Source organism: Brassica rapa, chromosome A09, assembly GCF_000309985.2.
Source record: "Brassica rapa cultivar Chiifu-401-42 chromosome A09, CAAS_Brap_v3.01, whole genome shotgun sequence".
NCBI lineage: Eukaryota > Viridiplantae > Streptophyta > Magnoliopsida > Brassicales > Brassicaceae > Brassica > Brassica rapa.
In genome coordinates, this window is record NC_024803.2 from 20,480,674 (window position 1) to 20,497,387 (window position 16,714).

Below are 16,714 nucleotides of genomic sequence, written 5' to 3' on the forward strand. Positions count from 1 at the left end.
TGAGCAGTGAGTTGCTCTTGATTGGCGTGATCACCCATAGTTGTGTCGGTTTGCCTTGGCTGTTGACGATTTGTTCTTTCTAACCTTCCTAGCTCCTGGTTGGTAAGTGTAATCAATTCTCCTTGTGCATTTTTCCGAGTATGTCTACTGATCATGCACCTGGAACATTAGTTACAATAAAAAGGATAGAGCAAGTTAGAGGTCTTAGACTAAATAAATAACCGAAAAATAAAGGTAAAAATAAATAGAGGTCGTTGTAGTATAGTGGTAAGTATTCCCGCCTGTCATGCGGGTGACCCGGGTTCGATCCCCGGCAACGGCGCCAAACTGATATTATGTGTATACGCACACCAATTAACGTAATGTGCACACTACCACAATCGAATGGTATGTCGATGTAGCACTTTAGGATCGAATCCACAGAGACCAACGGTTACACTTTATCTTTATGAGATCAATACTTAGCTAAAACAATATGGGGGTTTTAAGATTTGAGGGTTTCGTGAGAAACAAGTAACAAGATTAATTAAAGTATTCAGATAATTAAAATGCTAGCCTAGGGTGGTTTAGTCGGGTGTTAAACAAGTTTGAGCCAAAAAATTATCCAAGTTCAATTAAGAGCAAGTCTAGAACTCGGATCACTCAAATAGAACAGTCCACTGTCGTGGTACTGCCCCCTATGCTGATCGATCTTGATACCTAAACTCTCGTTTGGATCAAGATGCAACAGCAAGCAATAGAGATAAAGTCCGATATGTTCACAAAACACCCTAACATCTACTTTCGCTGGTCCGATAGAGCAACCTATAACAGTTTTGATAAATAGATTAAACCTAGAATCAGGCACTAAGTGGTTAACTTGATGCAAGCCTTAAGAACAGAAGTGAATGAAGACAATTGATTTATAACTTATTTATGTCAAGCTCACGGATCTAACACCCTAGACTAAGCAAGCTGACTACTCAGCCATGAAACAAGAAAACACAGAGACAGAGGTATAAAACAACATGAAATATGACTGAAATAAAGTAATAGGGTTCAGGGGGTTCTTCTCTAAATCGAGACAGATGGCCTTCTCCCTTTACAAAGTAGCAAAATCTCAAGTCTCCAACTCTAAGGTCTGGTTTTCTCAGAGAAAAAGCGTAGAAATAATAAAAAGAAACAGAAAAAGAAGATATATCCAAGCCACATGCGGCTGGGAGAGAAAGTAGAGAGATTAGGGCAAATCCCGAAATAGATTGTAGTTTCCTTAAAAATCTCTGCCGCTGGAACAGGCACTCGGAACAGTCACTCGGGTTGCTCCGCTATCTGAAACAGTCATCAAGACTGTTCTGCGTGAAAATCACGAAATTGCACTGTTTTCTGCCTCTTTTGTTCCAGCTGGTCCATCTCCCATCCAATGCAACTCCAGACCTGTAATGACTCGAAAAGGACTAGGAAGACTCGATAAAGAGTTGAAAACCAATTGAAAAGCATATATACAAGATGTATAAAACACCATATATCATCTACCTTAAGTGATCCGAGTTCTAAACTGGTCTTTAATCGAACTTGAATAATTGTTTGGCTCACACTTGTTTAACACCCAACCAAACCACCCTAGAATAGCATTTTAATCATCTGAAATCTTTAATTAATCTTATTACTTGCTTGTTACGAAACCTTAATCTCAAAACCCATCATTGTTTTAGCTAAGTATTGATCCCATAAAGATAAAGTGTAATCGTTGGTCTCTGTGGATTCGATCCTAAAGTGCTACATCGACATACCATTCGATTGAGGTAGTGTGCACATTAGGTTAATTGGTGTGCGTATACACGTAATATCAATAAGCCGAGAACCTATCGCGGACTTTAAATCGGTACGAATCAGGTTAAAATCGCGACAGATAAATTGATAGCCGGCTAGTCACCACATAAATCTTAAAACCAAAAGTAAACCTAGGTCTTGCCCTAAACCCAGCACAATGGTCTCTAACATCTTAAGGCATGATATCGAAAAGATATGAGATCCTAAAACCATGCCTCTATGTTTATATTCAACATCTTCAGATATCTCGCGAAATGGAAAAACTCTCGAAAGATCGCGAACAAAGCATTTCACATCGAAGAAGGATATGAGACGACAACTCATCATCTTCCTTCCATAGCATACACTAACTTACGAAAAACACAAATTGATCATCTTATAATAAAAAGAAAGCCGCAACACGGCAGGGATTCGAAGCCACAAACGGCCAGTCCCGAAACATGAAATAAAGCCACTTAAGGCCCAAACATCAACACAAAAAAAAAATCTCTCACAAGAGATCTAAACCATAGTCATCTTCTGAATTCAAGCTCTCTCTTCACCCATCACTTCGTCCAAGCTTGGAACCGCGTCACCCCCATTTTCTCCGACCACGGGATCTTTCCCCTCTGGGTCTTCTGACCACGTCGGAAGGAAGCACGCGGATTTCAGGTCAGCTAGGACGAGATCAAAATCTCCATCCACGGCTGCCAAATCTCCCTTGCAATCAGACAACCGGGTCTCTTCGGCCTCTAAGGACCAAGGAGTCTCGCTCTGGAACGCCCGAACTACAGCCATCCCGCCCTCAATCTTCGCCAAGGCCAAATCCCTGCTCCGGATGCACTCGAGAGAGCCAAGAAAGGCAGAGATGTTTGCCAAACAAGGCTGGAACTCAGAGTGGAGAGCATGCGTGGCCTCTCGGATCCCACGGCTCGCCGATCCTACGTCACCCTCGATCTAACGCTGAAGTCGACGCACCTCCGAAGATTTGGCCTTCTTGGCCTTCTTCTCCTTAAGTAAAGAGCTAGCTTTCTTCCCAAGATCCCTCTCGAGCTCCCCGATCTCAACCTCGAGTTTGGACACCTTCGCGGAGTGAGAATCCTTGACAGCCGTCAGCATGGCTTCAGTCTCAGATCATCTACCTTGCAGCTCTGTCAACTCCCCAGCAAGATGACTGACCTCGGAACCGCACTCGCTGATCATCCCATCGATCAACGACATCAACTGCGAGACGAGAAAACAGTTAGAGATATAAACAAAAAAGGAGTCATATAAAAAAAAACCACAAAACAGGCGACAAACCTTTCCGCGGAGCCTCGACGCTAGACTCGAGCCTCCTTGCTGCGAAGATTCCCCATCACCACCCTTGGTAAATTTCTTCTTCCGGCCCTTAGGCTGAGCGATCGGAACAGCACTAGGAGCACGCAGCGCTAGGACGATCTCTTTTCTAGCCGGGGGAGGAGGCATAGACTCAGCGGCCCGCTCCTTATCCCGACAAGAATCGGAGTCATGGACGAACCGGCTGGAAGAACCGAAGTATCCGGAACACATGGAACACTCGTGCCAGCGAGGGTTCCTGCGTCCTGCAGAACCTGGACCTCGGTTCTGCGATCCGGAGCAACGGCCAGAGCAGAAGAAGATGGGAACTCGGTACCAGCTCGAACTGGCTCCTTCTCGGCTTTACGTCGAGCTAGTTTCTTTCGGAAAGAAAGATGGCCGGCGACGCAAGCTGGCGCTTCAACAGAGGAAGTCGGAATCGGAGCCAGGGTGGTTGTCTCGCCCATCTCAACGTCGGAACTTCTCTTGCCACCTTGGGAGGAAGACATTTTGAAAGCTAAAATTTAGGAGAGAAGCTAGAGAAGATTTGAAGAAGGGAAGGTATGAAGGAAATGAATGATAAGAGCTCACTACTAATAGAAGTATGAGCTCAGAATTTTTTTATTATTTTTATAAACATATACTTTCTCGATGACTTTCCTCTGCGGAGTTTAGAGTGTGAACTTCGTCTGATACGCCTATCTTTGCCTAAATCGCCAAATCCGTTTCGGATTTAATCAAAAATTTGTTAATTATAAATCCGATATAACCCGGTAAAAATCCCAAACTCAATATTAACCTGAGATCTGATACCATTGATCCGATAAGACACAAAATATCTGATAGTATTTTTTTTTAAATGATTAAATTTCTCATATATTTTTTAATATTACATAAATTAGTGATTCCTTAGAATTAAAAAATCTTATTCATATGACAATATTAATTTATTTTTATTATTAATAACCTATTATAAGTTTGTGTTTTTTTTTAGATTTAAAATTTGATTTTAAGATAGTTTTTAAAATATTCTTGAACACTCGTAATTGCCATATCAATATTATGTATAAAATGACATTGTACATGGAAATATGATATTCAAATATATATATATGATATATGGTGTAGGATATAAGGTTTGGATTTGTATTGAAAATCGGTATAATATTCAGATGATCAATTTATTGATACATATATTTAAGAAAATAATATTTCATGTTTATGAATTTATTTCTAGTTCATAATATATTTATACTTATATTAAATTTAAATTTAGTATATCTTTTAAATATATATAGACCATTATTTATAGATCTATTTAGGTGTATCTGTAGGCCTAAAACCAAAAGACTTAAATTCCATTAGTGAATTTTATCAATTCGTTAGAAAAATAAGGGTGTTTTGAGAAAAATGTAATTTTCATTAATGATATAATTTGGGAATGATCCTCTTTTAATGGTATTGATTTTTTCTTCTTATTTTCTACTATTCTTTTTTTTTTGTAGAAAAATAAATAATTAAGTTATTTCTTGTTAAATATGAAATGGAATAACCATTTCTTTTCGTTCTTTCAATTTTATTCCTTTACATTTTTTTTCTATTCGCTGCTTTTGTTTTCAGAATGGTCATCAGTGAGACCTTTAAATGTTTATAGTTGACATGGATATTATAAAAATCGAATGAACCTTAATATTGGATTAGATTTATCTAGGTCAGATCCCTTTCAAAGTATGAGCTCGATTTGGAATTCACTAGCTGAAATAATCGCTTAAGAAGCGTTAGTTTTTTTTTTTTTTTTTTTTTTTTTTTTTTTTTGAAACAAAAAATCGCTTAAGAAGCGTTAGTTACTGGCCTAAATTAACGAGTAACGATATTATTTTTTTTCGTTGGCACACACACTCCAGTCCGTTTCTTGGTAAATGTGTGATTCATAGGCTTTGCCTTTAGATAAGAGCAAAGCACTTTTATGATACAAAATACATATTAATTGTTAGAGCCGGTTCAACCTGAATACGATAAAGCCCAAAATCGAGTATCATTAAAGCCCAAAATGTAAACATCGGCTCACAAAGGTCAAATCCCATCCGAGCTCAAGGAATCTAACACACCGCTCGGCAAGTCAACGTAAACGTACAAAAATCAAAGGTATTAAAATCAATCATAAAATTACCTAATCTTTGCCGAGATGCGTCACCGTTATGATCCGCCGGAAAGACCTATAAAAGGAGAAGAAAGAGCCAAAGAAACGGGAAAATAATGATTCAATATAGCTAAAATATACTCTCTTGATGTTCAAAATCAATTGTTGACAAGCATCTTCTGTACACAATATCAAGTTGATCATAGCGTAGTGATGTGTTGTGTTTTTAAAACATTAAAAATTGAAACTGTTCAAACCAGAACCTAAAGCTTTTTTAAAATCTGAGATACAACTGTGCAAACTAAGAATGCTAGCAAGACCCTTTGTTGTCTGCGAAGTGGGTTCTGGCACGACTGCTAGCTTCTGGTAAGATAATTGGACGGCTCTAGGTCCCTTGATTCAATTGACTGATGACAGAGGCCCAGCAGTTTCAGGTCTGCACAAGGATGTGACAGTGGCAGAAGCTTTAGTGAATGGAGAATGGTGGTTAAGTGCTTCTCGTAGTAGAAACGCCATAATCACCTTGCTTAAGCAATGTCTGCCTCCGTCTGAGCCGATTGTGATTTCATCAAGCGATGATAAGTACCTATGGAGAATGGGAAATGATTCCCTTTCAAATGTTTTCTCTACCGCCAAGACGTGGTCTACTCTTCACCCTCCAAATCCTCCGGTTTTTTGGCACTCTCAAGTCTGGTTTGCAGGAAGAATCCCCAAGCATGCGTTTATCTCTTGGTTGGGGCCTGGAACAGATTGGCAACTCGAAACAGGATTAGAGTTTGGGGTCTTGAAGTACCTCCAAACTGTCTCCTTTGTTCAGGGTGTGAAGAGTCTAGACAGCACTTGTTCTTTGACTGTGTATACAGCTTTTAGATATGGGTGTACTTCTGCTCTCGCATCCAAGTGAATCCTCCCACAGGGTTTGAAGATTGTCTCAGGTGGCTAAAGACTTCTTCAACAGATCCTAACATTCTCTTGATAATCAAACTCGTCTTCCAAGCGATTGTGTACATGATTTGGAAAGAAAGAAATGGTCGCCTCCACTCCAGCGTGAGTAGACCTCCTCAAGCCATCATTCAAGAGGTTAAACAAACCATCAGACTGAAGCTTGATCCTCTATCTAGAAACATGAGAATCACAAGCAGCTCCTCTCTCACTTATTTGGGTACTTGGTTAAGTATCTTTTAAGGGCATTGTTAAGTCCCTGCAATTTTTCATTTTTTGGTAAAGGTAGGTCAAAAATTTTGTAATTCGTCATTTGCAAAATAAATAAAGAAGAATTATTTAAAAAAAAATAAATAAATCTGAGATACAGTGAAAGCTAGCATATAGGATTTTGAGCATAGGGTGTTAGCGCTACGGAAGTAGGTTAATTCTAATATTGTTATTTGAGATCGAGACGTTGTTGTACTTTGTTTCCCTGCCTGTTTGTTGCATGATCATTGCTGAAGAGAGATCCCTGAGAATTCCCAGTGCACAACGCTTGTTTTAATTATTTACAAACTTGTTTTGATTGCCTCTTGTTTGCTTGCTCTTGCTTATTTGAATTAAGAAACTGAAAACCAAACAAACAAATTTCTTTGATCGCTTTTAGCTAGTAACTTGTTTGCTACTATACGTGTGGTCATCGGTCCTTGTGGATTCGATTATGTATTACTACTGCATACTTTACTGTATACTTGCAGTTAGATAATCGGATAAAAACCTAACATTAACAAGTTTTTGGCGCCGTTGCTAGGACCAATTGGTCACCTTAGAGTAAAAGAACAATTTCAGATTATTGCATTTTCTTATATTTTGTTTAACGAGAATTCGGCCAAAATAAACACAAACTTTGCATGAATTGCCAAAAAAAAATCTGTACTCGAGCTTGGCCAAAAAAACACTTTACTTTTATTGACTTTTTTAGTTTGTTAAGCAACTTAGGATTGACTGGCCATATTAACACACCGTGAACCCACAGTTAAGACAACGTTAACTAGACGTTAAATGTTGGCGTTAAGTGAAACGACGTCGTTTCCTTTTACATGATTTTAAAATAAAAAGAAGTAGATCCTTGGTTTCGAACTCAGATTGAATGGGACAAATAGCAAGGCATTTTACCATTGGCCTACTGACACTTTCAATGAAGTTACAAACACATTTAGTTTTATTTGGTACTGACTGAATATTAAAAAAATCTCTGCAAACTTAAAAAGATCTTTAAAATTCCAAAAAATATAAAAAACTTCAAGAAATAGTAATACAAAAATTGAATTATATATAAATTTTTTTGTTAAAAATGAAAAGAATTCCAAAATAATTTTAAAAATAAAATTCCAAAATTTTTAAAAATTCAAAGAAAATGCAAAAAATTAAAGTTACAATTATCAGCTAAAAATTAAAATCGCACTCATAATGGGTACAATATTTATTTTAAGCATTTTAATTTAATTTTAATATGTGAGTATCTTTTTATGTGTGTATAATTAATTTCAACTTTTATAGCAATTGTTTTAAAAAAAATGAAAATTAGTTTTGAAATTAATTTTACAAAACTTTCTATATTTTTTTAATTTTCGGGAATTTTAAATCTTTATAAGTTTTTAGAGAATTTTTTTATATTCAATGAGTACCAAATAAAACGAAATGTGTTAGTAACTCCATTGAAAATGTCACTAACTTAGTTGTAAATTACCTTGTCATTTGACCCAACCAACCAACCTTGGTTCAAAACGAGGGATCTATTTATTTATTTTTAGAAACCATCTGTTAAATTTTATGACGGTGTGCTAAATTGGCAAGTCAACAAAAACATTGTTAATTAATTCTAAAGTCAATGAAAGTTTTGTGTTTTTTTTTGTCAGTCCAAAAATTCATGTTTCTTCTGGCAATTCATGTAAAGTTGAGGTTGTTTTTAGCCGAATTCCCTTTGTTTAACATTCCTTTTTTTTTTCTTTGTTTGTGCTCTCTGGTATATGAGCAGATTTCATACTAGGAATCAAAGGTCATCAAATTTAATATCTTTGGAGTTAGAGTTTGGTCGCCTTGAGAGACAAAGGAAAAGAAAGGACCTGCAACTGTTGAGGTAGTGGAAGAAATTGAAAAGATTGACATGGATGACAACTAGAACAACTAGTTTCAAGATAATCCTCGAAATCAGTAGGGTAACAACAATGGCCAGAATTTACTTCCTGTTGGTGGACAAAATGGCAACAATGCTAGTAACAATCAGCAGCCTGGTGTAGCTGCGAGACAACATGCTGCGAATTAGGGGATACCTAGGATGACACTTGCGTATTATGACACCCCTGATGCTTTCTACACAGATTGTGATGGGATTCGTCCACCTCCTATTGAGAGGAGAGACTTTGAGATCAATACTGGTTTCATTAATTTGGTACAACATAACCAGCTTCATGGGCTTCCTTCAGAGAATCCAATGCATCAGTTGGAGCATTTTGAGCGACTGTGCAACACCAACATGCATAATGGAGTTCCTGAGGGTGCTTTGAAGTGCAGACTGTTCCCTTTCTCCTTGATTGAAATGGCTGTCAAATGGTTGAAGTCTTTAGCACCAGGTTCTCTTACTGATTGGGAGGAGACAAAGGCTGCTTTTCTGGGACACTTCTTTACTAAGTCGAGGTCCACATATCTGAGTGTAAGATTTGAAATTTTCATAAGTTTGGTTCTGAGAGTTTTCATGAGGCTTGGGAGCGTTTGAAGGAGTACACGCTGGATTACCCCGACCATGATTACACTGATGTGAACTTACTGAATAAATTCTATCATGGGGTCAATGAGAACCATCAGAATGCCATGGACACTGCTAGTAGTGACGAATTCATGACCAAGACAGTGGAAGAAGCTTACATCTTGATAGACAACCTGTCATCTAGTCAAGCAAATCGCAGGTCACAGTTAGATAGACTCAAGAAAAATTATGGGTCTGATTCTCAGAAGATTGAAGAGCTGAATGCCAACATTGAGATGCTTATGAAGAGAGATCGGAAGTCAGTTAATGTCGTGGAAGATCAGAGTGATCAGATTAACCATGAGCTTACTGCTGATGATTCAGATCTGCAAACTAATGTGAAATTCATTGGTGGTTAGGGGATCTACCAGCAATCAAAACTTTGGAAACCAACAAAATCAGAAAGTTTTCAACCTAGGTTTTCAGAATAAAAATCAGTTCGAGGGAAAAAAATCTGATTTTCAGCAGAAGCAATAGTACAACAACTTTCAGGTATTGAGTCAAGCTATCGCTTGTCTCAATTAATCCTAGGATCTAAGTTAAAGGGTGATCAATCCTAAACTTAGCATTAAGAACAACTAGATGAAGAACTATATTTTAAATACCCTAGCAACAGTTCAAGTTAGCAATACGTATATCAACCATATGAGAAACCTAAATCTAAACGTAAGACTACTCAAACATATTCATAAGAAACATTATGATGGTCAGAATAATACTCAATAATATAAATATGAAGAATAAACAAAGCAGAGTAAATAGAACAATGGAGTTTAAGATCTTCTCTGTTTATGAAGTTCAAACCTCTCTCTCCAATCCTAAGCTCTCTTCGTAAGTGTAGAAAATGTCTGCCTCCAAAAATGTATCTCTCTAAAAGTTTGTCTCTAGGTAAAACATTGATATCACTCAAATTACCCTCAAATTACCTAAGGAGGGATTTACTCTCTCAAATAAGAGGTCGAGTTGTAGTACTTAGGGGTCAAATTCACAGGGAGCTAGGGAACCAATTAGATCTAATAGCTATATGATTAAGCTAGGCTAATAGTTTATAAAGCAGTAAATAAATATAGCAAAGCAGTAAATAAAGCAGTAAACAAGTTGAACAAGACAATTTTTCAGCTTGGCAGAGAGTTGTTTGATGGAAAGATGGTTGCTAGATCTAGGATTTCTATTCAGGTAATCTGGATTATAATGATATAGAGCCTAATTGTTGCTTGCAAGATATTATAGAACTCAACTAGGAGTACAAATCTAACAACTTCCGTTGTATAGACAGTCTAATATCTAGATCTTGGATCTCAACTCTCGTTTATTGATCACAAGAAAGTGTCGATCGATTATTCTATAGGAATATCAATCAATATACCTTTCACAATATCGATCTATTAATCTATTGGATCATCGATCGATATCGCTTCTAGCAAGCTTTACGATCAGGTTGAATATGTGTTCAGTAGTGTTCCTAAATCAACTTTCGTATGTTTCTAGCAATCCTAGCTCAATAGAATACAATTCAGAGAAAAGACCAAGCATTCACAATTGTGCCTAATGATTCTAAGATCAGGGTTCTAGTTCATGACTCTAGAACACAAGCAGTAAGAACAATCCTATGATATATATCACAACTTAGCAGTTCTATATTTTGGGCTAATCCTTCATAACTTATCTGAACCCTAAACCTAACAGGTGAATCTATTCAGACATGAAGTTTGTCACAGAAATCATAGATGAATAGATGAAAAGCAAAAATAATATAAAACCAAAACCAATGGAGTTCCAGGAGGACTCTGATGGAGTTCATCCTTTCTCTCCTCACTAAAAACAAGAGTTTAGCTGTCAACAATGACTTAGAAATAACGTTGATAGGGTTTTTGGTCGTCCAAGGACATTCTGGTCATTTGTGGTTACTTCTGGGCTTCAGTCGGTCAAAAAATATGTTCACCCCATATTCTTTCATCACTTTCGACCGACACCAATGCTGTAACGTCGATCGACAGTCCTTCATCTCCTCGACAGCTTCCTCTCGCGAGGCAGACTTACCACTCTTCAGTAAAACGGGCATAACCTTAGACCGGCAGAATTGGAAAGATAACTCAATATTCTATCTTGTGTCAAAATATGGGTTATATCTAACGGTGGGAAGGTCTCCATCCATTGATAGAAATCTGACACGCCTTTGCAGTTCTGCACCTCAAAAGGCTCCAAAATCACCATATTTCTCTAGAAACTACCTGAACCTATAAATATTCCAAATAGACTCTATATAATAGTAATTAGTTATTACAACAGTTATAGACCATGGCTGAAAGTAGGTAAAATCCATGGTCTATCAACTCCCCCGACTTACCTTTTTGCTTGTCCTTAAGCAAAACATACGGGCAGCCTCTCTGAAAGAAGTTTGAAAACAGCAGGGACTCACATGATTTAAAACTTAGAATCATCACCTCTGCAATATTTCAATACACATCTAAGAAGTCCTAATCACAAAAGCACATTATACCATATCCTAGCTTAGCAACCAAATTCACCTAGCCAGCAACTTAACAAATCACGTCATACATTCCCCTCTACCAACCTCATTTCTTAACATAAATAAAAGTGATGGCTTTACCTTGGGAGTATCGATCACATGATGCAAGGATTTTCAAACAAGTATCTCGATCTGCAGGTAAAAGTTAGTTATTATCTTTTCTCTCTACTAATTTCACTCTTTAGTAAAAGTCTGTTCCCATTGCAGGATCATTGACCAAGATTGGACATGCTTCCATGAATTAAGCCTTAATGGTGGTTGCCACCAAGTCCTGTTCACTTCTTTTTTACCTATATCTAAGAATTCATGTGAATCGAACCTTGATGATTGCCACCACTAAGTCCCGTTCGAATTCTTTTTGTTGGAATCTTTATGAAGCAAACCTTAATGGTTGTAGCCACAAAGTCCTGTTCGGATTCCACCTAAGTAACACCTATTATATATATATATTTTTTTCTTTTAATTATAAATATCTCTACCTATAAATCTAGGGTCGAAATAGAAAGAGAAAATGTGATAAATCTACACAAGGCTTACCTTCCATACTTGTTTGAAGAATCTGATCCCATGTATACCAAGCCCCAAGACAAACAGTTGTGTCAGGTTTAGTGTTGGAGGTCAGCTTTGGTTCCCTTAAACAATCTCAGCAAGTGTGAATAGTTGACAGGTTGATCCACTTTAGTATCTTTAGTACTATCTGCAATCAGTAAGTCTAGAATAGTGCAAAAGAATGGTTAGATAAAAAGCAAAAATCTAATAAGTACATTATCCCCTTCTTGAGTCAATAAAACTCTTTTTAAAACATTTTGATAAGACTCATGAACACATTAAAATCAGTAAACATCCCCAGACTTAAATTACACTGTCCCCAGGGTATATCTAGTCAGAGTTATGGAGATAAATAATCATAAGTACGTAATATAACAAGTAAGAACGATGACCTGCTCAGTGTCGATCGACACAATGAAGTGACAATCGATCGTTGTTGATGAAGTATTGTCGACTGATAGCGACATGGCCTCATCTGTCGATGGCTAGAGCAATCATTCGACAAAATGAAGAGACAATCGATCGTTGGGTCTGAAGTGCTGTCGATCAATATCGAGCTGGTCTCATCGGTCAATGTGCTGAGGAATAGTCTACTCGGTTTTTTTTTTCCTAAATAGCTAACTAAAACACAATATAAGTAAAACCTCCTGCAAACTTAAACAACACCGTGACCAGTGTTATACAGTCTAAAATTGGTGAGAAAATAAATCATAAGGAAAATATTAACAAGGTTTCGCGAGTATACATGCCATTCATGTGAGTATCGATCAACACAGTTAAGTGGCGATCGATACATATGATGCTCTGTCGATCGATACGCTGGCCGGCCGTCGATCTATGCTAGTTCAGAACTCTTGGACCTTGGATCTTTTTCTTTTTACCTAACATAAATAAAACACTAAAAGTAAGTACATAATAAAACCAATTATCTAAATAAATATTTTTCCGATGAACAGTGTTCTGCTACAGTAACACTGCTACAATAACTCCCGATTTTTTGCTACAGTGTCGATTGATTTGTTTGCTACAGTGTCGATCGATGTCCTTGCTACAGTGTCGATCGATGCTACAATGCCTCTGCTACAGTGTGGTCACTACAGTGCCGTTGCACTGTTCATCCATCATTTTTTTTAACCTGAAATCATTAGAAAACAAAGAATTAATAATAAATGAAAGTAAAACCAAATTTAAAACAAACCTAACAGTGGGTTGCCTCCCACTCAGCGCTTTGTTATAGTCATCTAGCTTGACTTTGGAGATCTAATTTAGTCCGGATGAGAATGAGAACTCGCTCCAAACAAGTCTCAATGTCTACTCTCTGAAGCTTTATCATTCCTGTGTGAAAGCCTCCTCCATAGACTCTTCTCCTTTGTCTATCATCTCCGCAATAAGGAGTGCTCGAAGCTTTGAAAATGGCTGTGAGAAGCATCTGCTGCGCACTCTGGATTTTCTGACACCATCTTAGAAGCGAGGGTAAATGATAACTGAGAATCACCCCTGATCCTTTTTCTCTTCTTCCAATTCCTCCTCTTCTTTCCCCCAGACTTGTTTGATCGCATGGTGGTATCTCCATCCTAAGGTGTCCACACACATCGAACTCTTTCTGCCCTAATACTCGTCCAGTGTCGATCGATGAAGAAGTGGTAGCGTCGATCGATGCCTGATAGTAGATATCGTTCGATATTGCACTGTGGTGTCGTTCAATGGTATCTGGTCGGTGTTGATCGTTGCTGCTTATGCTGGGCCCTTATCAACTTCGTCTCTAAATCGCAACCCTCTTTGAGAAGCTTATGCATGTAGAGGATAATCAAGTACCCCAATGTAAGGACTTAACTGCATACATCTATCTGGTGGGATAGGAAATTCAACTTCGATCACAGCACATTGAACCACAATCTTCACAGGATTATGTATCATCTTCAATCTCTTGTGAAATCCAGTAGCTTCCTTTGTCCAGATAGGTGGTCTCTGATATTTAGGGACCGCAAGGTGTGAGGCCTTAGACATGTGCATCCTTTCCTCAACTTCTTCCAGCTCGAATATGTATCCTGGCAGTTTATCCAACCATGGGTGTCTGATATTCCTTGGATTTGACCCGTTTTCATCCATGGTATATAGGTGTTTTACTATATATATATCTATGTTTTCTACTCTTCTAGGTATGTTTTCAGGTTCATGTGCATTTCAGAGTAAAGCTATGACTTTGGAGCATTTTGGAGCTAAAAAAGGACATTTCACCCGAGCTGACCATGTAGAGGTCGACGAGAGGAAGGACAATCGATCGATGCGCATCCAGTGCTGTCGATCGACACCAAGAGATGCCTCGACAGATGAAGATTAATATCGATCGATGTACACAAGTACCGTCGATCGATGTCGAGACATTGGACACGCGACATTTTGGATCCAGCGGACTTAAAACCCAAGGCCAAGCCAAATTACGAAAATGCCCTGACGAGTTTTTAACCTAGTAGATTATATACTGCCTAAGTGTTTTGACGGCAGAAGAGAGCTTTTTGTTACAGTTTTACTTTGAGAGAGAAGAGAGAGTTTTGGAGAGAAGATCACATGTGATTGGAACTCCTTGTTTTCATTTCTTTTCATCTATTCTATGAATTTCCATTTCTTCATTGTTATGAATTGCTTTGCTATGTCTGAGTAGTTCATTTATTAGATCCAGGGTTCAGATAGGTTTGTGGGATTAGCCCCAAACTATAGATCTCCCTTGTTGTGATATTCCTGATAGATTTGTATTCATTGCTTGTTTTAGCCTTGCTAACTAGAACTTGATCATAGGATTGCATACTCAAGCACCCTTGTTATCTCATCCTGACATCTATCCATCATATTAGGAGTGCTAGAGAGGGCTACCCGCCAATTTAGTATCTTAATAGGGCATATCATACTCGCGCATAGGCCTGGCTAGAACCCGTCGACCGATGTTCTCAACTGACTATCGGTCGACGTAGGCAAAGGTGTATCGGTCGACGCCCAATAGGACCATCGATCGACACTCTTTCGTTGTCAACATACTAACCGTTGAGACACGAGATCTAGCTTGTTAACCAGTGAAACATGCGACAGCTGATCACTGAGTTAAGCGGTTGAGTCCTAACATATCATGCATGCAACAATTAGGCATCTATAGATATTATAATCTCCAAAACCTGAATAGTGGCCCTGCATCTAATATCATTTCCAACCAAGTTACATTTACTATTTACTTCGCTTGTTACTATTGCTATTTCATTTAAACATTTACAACTCTTAGAATTAATAAACACTAGATTTAATTGTTCCCTAGCTCCTTGTGAATTCGATCCCTAAGTACTACATCTGAACCTATTTTGATGAGAGTAACACTCGTTAGGGTAATTTGAGTGGTATCAAATTTGGCGCCGTTGCCAGGGAGCTTTGATCGCCATTAGATTTAGTTTTATTGATTCTTATTCTTTTCTCTACCCCCTTTCTAACATAATCTTTTTCTTGTCTTTTCAGGTGCATGCCCAGCGGTACAAGAAGCAACAAGGAGAAAGACTTGCTGTTCTCAGACGATCCTGCTCATTTGGAACGCACCATCCGTAGAGGTCAACGTTCCACATCGCTCGACACAACAACTTCGTCGTCGATCGATACACACAACCAACCGTCGGCCGACACCAGACCTTCATCGTCGATTGATCCTAATCATTCGATAACGATCGATACTACACCTCGTACGTCGATCGATACCGTGTCGTCAAAAATGGTAAACATTATTATCCTAACACTGGACGAGAACGGAAACCGGTATGACCAGAAGGGTCATCTGCGTAATGCAACATGTCAGAAAATAGACGCTCAGGGGACTGTAATCCCTGATGCTGATGCTACAGGAGCTGCTCAACCTGTAGACGAGGACGCTCGATCAAAACCACTGGCCGACTACAATCGCCCAGATGAGTACTATTCCAACAGATCAGCTATTCGACTTCCGGAGATCCAGAAGCAGAATTTCGAGCTGAAGCCTCAATACTACACTCTCGTGTCGCAGATACCCTACTCTAGGTTACCGCACGAGCATCCTATGGACCATCTAGAATGGTTCGAGGATCTAATCGCTGCTATTCGGATGGAAGGAGTCCCCGAAGATTACCTGCTGTGCAAGCTCTTCAGATACACGCTGAATGGAGAAGGGATGCACTGGCTTAGGCAGCAACCCACAAGATCCTTAACATCATGGGCCGTCATCAAGAATGCTTTCTTACGAAACTTCTTCGATGAAACGCGCTGAAGAACTTCGGAACAAAATTTCAACATTCTCGCAGGAGGCTGGAGAGTCCTTCAAAGATGCGTGGATTAGATTTAGGTTCTTCCTGCGAGACTGTCCACACCACGGATTTAACGAAGGGCAGCTGCTAAGCACTTTCTTCCGAGGTCTCGCCTTACAGTATCAAATGACTCTTGATACGGCAAGTGAAGGAAACTTCACTACTCGGAATCCGTTGGAAGCTATGATACTTATCGAAAACCTCGCTAACAGCAGCAGCACCAAAAACACTGACTCTGAACGTAAGAAGTCTGTAGCCTCTATCGGGAAGGAACAGATGGACGAAGTAAGAGCTAAGTTAGATGTGGTGCACGAGTTTCTTAGGAAGCAAGTCTGTTTAGCTGAAGGAGA

The 16,714-nt window shown here is 38.6% G+C and overlaps 2 non-coding genes across 2 annotated transcripts; one reads left to right on the plus strand and one right to left on the minus strand.

Annotated features, from left to right (window-relative positions):
- Positions 1-250: 250 nt before the first annotated feature.
- Positions 251-322, plus strand: TRNAD-GUC. Its single transcript has one exon. It is a non-coding gene; the product is annotated as a tRNA-Asp (tRNA).
- A 16,007-nt stretch (positions 323-16,329) lies between these two features.
- On the minus strand, positions 16,330-16,435 carry LOC117128681. The gene has a single exon (XR_004452075.1). It is a non-coding gene; the product is annotated as a small nucleolar RNA R71 (small nucleolar RNA).
- Positions 16,436-16,714: the final 279 nt, after the last annotated feature.